The following is a 3,685-nucleotide window of genomic DNA, read 5'->3' on the forward strand; positions in this document are numbered from 1 at the left end:
GTCTATGGTGGGTGTGGTCAGATCATCTAGTGATCATTGTTTATGTGTAATGTCATGTTGCTGGTTGTTTTGGAACTGTGAAGATGCTACTTCTATGTGTCGTTTTTGTTGATTTGATGCTTTGTGTTAAATGTCATGTGTTGTGTAATGTCATGTGTGTGTAATGTCATGTGTGTTTATGTCATGTGTGTGTAATGTCATGTGTGTGTAATGTATGTGTGTGTAATGTCTGTGATGTGTAATTGTAATGCTTGTGTGTAATGCATGTGTGTGTAATGTCATGTGTGGTGTAATGTCATGTAGTGTGTAATGTCATGTGTGTTGTAATGTGATGTGTGTGTAATGTCATGTGTGTTTAATGTCATGTGTGTGTAATGTGATGTGATGTGTATGTCATGTGTGGTGTAATGTGATGTGTAGTGTAATGTCTGTGTGGTAATGTATGTGTGTGTAATGTCATGTGTGCTGTGTAATGTCATGTGTGTGTAATGTCATGTGTGTGTAATGTGATGTGTGTGTAATGTCATGTGTGTGTTAATGTTGGGTCATCTGTGTGTGTAATGTCAGGTGTGTTAATGTGATGTTGTGTGTAATTCATGTGTATTGTAATGTCATGTGTGTGTAATGTCATGTGTGTGTAATGTTGCAATTGTGGTGTGTAATGTCATGTGTGTGTAATGTGATGTGGTGGTGTAATGTGATTGTGATGTGTAATGTCATGTGGCTTGTGTTAATGCTGTGTGTGTGTAATGTCATGTGTGTGTAATGTCATGTGCTGTGTTAAATGTCATGTTGTGGTGTAATGTCATGGTGTGTAATGTCATGTGTTGCTGTAATGTGATGTGTGCTGATAATGTGATGTGGTGTAATGTGTGTGTGTGTAATGTCACTGTGTGCTGTAAGGCATGTTGTGTGTGTAATGTGATGTGTTGTGTAATGTGATCGTGTGTGTAATGTGCATGTGGTTCTGTGTAATGATGTGGCTGTAATGTGATGTGCGGTGTAATGTCATGTGTTTGCTCAGTAGGTTGTGTGTGTAATGTGAATGCGTGTGTAATCTCATGTGTGTGTAATGTCATGTGTGTGTAATGCCATGTGTGTCTGTAATGTCATGTGGTGTAATTGTGATGTGTCTGTGTGTGTAATGTCATGTGTGTGACATGTCATTGTGTTGTGTGTAATGTTGCAAATGTCATGTATGTAATGTCATGTGTTGTATCATGTGTCAGTATGTAATGTCATTGTGTGTTATGCATGTGTGTGTAATGTCATGCTGGTACAGATGTAATGTCATGTGTCGCTTGTAATTCATGTGAGAGTGCGTGATAATGTCATGTGTACAGTATGTAATGTCATGTGTGTGTAATGTCATGTGTGTGTAATGTCATGTGTACAGTATAATGTCATTGTCGTGTAATGTCATGTGTGTGGTAATGTCATGTGTGGTGTAATGTCATGTGTACTTGTAATGTCATGTGTGGTAATGTCATGGTGTATGTAATGTTCATGTGTGTGTAATGTCATGTAGTGTGTGTAATGTCATGTGTATGTAATTCATGTGTATGTAATGTCATGCTGTGTGTAATGTCTGTGTTACAGTATTGTAAATGTTCATGGTTATGCATGGTGTGGTAATGTCATGTGTGTGTAATGGCTGGTGTGTAATTGTCATGTGTATGTATTTGTAATGTCATGTGTGTGTAATGTACTTTTGTAATGTACTTTGTACTTTTGAAAACTTGATTTCTGACATGCATAACATTTTGGGACTGTATCAACAGTGGACTAATGAACAAAATACCAAAAGATAGGTTTTGACTGGATTATTCCTTTAAGTGCCTTGCTCAAGGGCACATCGACATATGTTTTACTTTGTCGGCTGGGCAATTCYAACTAGCAACCTTTTGGTTGCTAGCCCAATGCTAACCGCYAGGCTACCTGCCGCCCCCAKTACATTCTAGAATTCAATACCATCGTGTTTAGCATTAACCTAGTAAGTAAGTAGCCTTACCCTTGTAAGTAAGTAGCCAAGGCAGTGTGAGGCAGCTTGATGTACACACCCTGGACAGGACGCTGGTCTATCGCAGGCCCTTCCATTAGCCCTGATGTAATGTACTGTGGTGCTGTATTAAGAGAGAGAGAAAAGGGGGATACCTAGTCAGTTGTACAACTGAATCCATTCAACTGAAATGMGTCTTCRGCATTTAACCCAACCGCTCTGAATCAGAGAGYTGCGGYGGGCTGCCWTAATCAATATCCACMTCTTCGGCGCCCGGGGAACAGTGGGTTAACTGCCTTGCTCAGGGGCAGAACGACAGATTTGTACCCAAACGTGAAGGTGCGACAGATTGTAGAACAGACAGGCTGAACGCCCAGTCAGTGTCTGTTGATAAACTCAGACCCGTAGGTCTTTGGGGTGTGGTCGTTGTCATTTTATCAGAGAAGTTGATAGGCAAGGAGAGAGGGGTCATAGTTCATTGTGATAGTACAGAGATGTCGCTGCATGCCTTTCACCTTTTATGACACGTCACGCCAGTTGCAGCACAAGGTGTGTTACTGTAACTTCCGCCACACACACACACACACACACACACACACACACACACACACATCATTGTTGTGTAATGTCATGTGTGTGTAATGTCATGTGTGTGTAATGTCATGTGTATGTATATGTCATGTGTGTGTAATGTACTTTTGTAATGTACTTTGTACTTTTGAAAACTTGATTTCTGACATGCATAACATTTTGGGACTGTATCAACAGTGGACTAATGAACAAAATACCAAAAGATAGGTTTTGACCGGATTATTCTTTAAGTGCCTTGCTCAAGGCCACATGACATATGTTTTACTTTGTCGCTGGGCAATTCGACTAGCAACCTTTTGGTTGCTAGCCCAATGCTAACCGCAAGGCTACCTGCGCCCCCACTACATTTCTAGAATTCAATACCATCGTGTTTTAGCATTAACCTAGTAAGTAAGTAGCCTACCCTTGTAAGTAAGTAGCCAAGGCAGTGTGAGGCAGCTGATGTACACACCCTGGACAGGACGCTGGTCTATCGCAGGCCCTTCCATTAGCCCTGATGTAATGTACTGTGGTGCTGTATTAGAGAGAGAGAAAAGGGGCCTAGTCAGTTGTACAACTGAATCCATTCAACTGAAATGTGTCTTCCGCATTTAACCCAACCGCTCTGAATCAGAGAGGTGCGGGGGCTGCCATAATCAATATCCACTTCTTCGGCGCCCGGGGAACAGTGGGTTAACTGCCTTGCTCAGGGGCAGAACGACAGATTTGTACCCAAACGTGAAGGTGCGACAGATTGTAGAACAGACAGGCTGAACGCCCAGTCAGTGTCTGTTGATAAACTCAGACCCGTAGGTCTTTGGGGTGTGGTCGTTGTCATTTTATCAGAGAAGTTGATAGGCAAGGAGAGAGGGGTCATAGTTCATTGTGATAGTACAGAGATGTCGCTGCATGCTTTCACCTTTTATGACACCGCACGCCAGTGTGCAGCACAAGGTGTGTTACTGTAACTTCCGCCACACCACACACCAACACACACACACACACCAAACAACACACAAACACACACACCCAACCACACACACACACACACACACACACACACACACACACACACACACCACACACACACACCACACACACACACACACACACACA

The 3,685-nt window shown here is 42.2% G+C and overlaps 1 pseudogene; it reads left to right on the plus strand.

The window, feature by feature from the left end:
* LOC112069109 (large neutral amino acids transporter small subunit 2-like) overlaps positions 1 to 3,685 on the plus strand; it is a 37,861-nt pseudogene that overhangs the window by 23,801 nt on the left and 10,375 nt on the right.

The sequence above is a fragment of the Salvelinus sp. IW2-2015 genome, unplaced genomic scaffold (genome assembly GCF_002910315.2).
Source record: "Salvelinus sp. IW2-2015 unplaced genomic scaffold, ASM291031v2 Un_scaffold910, whole genome shotgun sequence".
Taxonomy (NCBI): Eukaryota; Metazoa; Chordata; class Actinopteri; order Salmoniformes; family Salmonidae; genus Salvelinus; species Salvelinus sp. IW2-2015.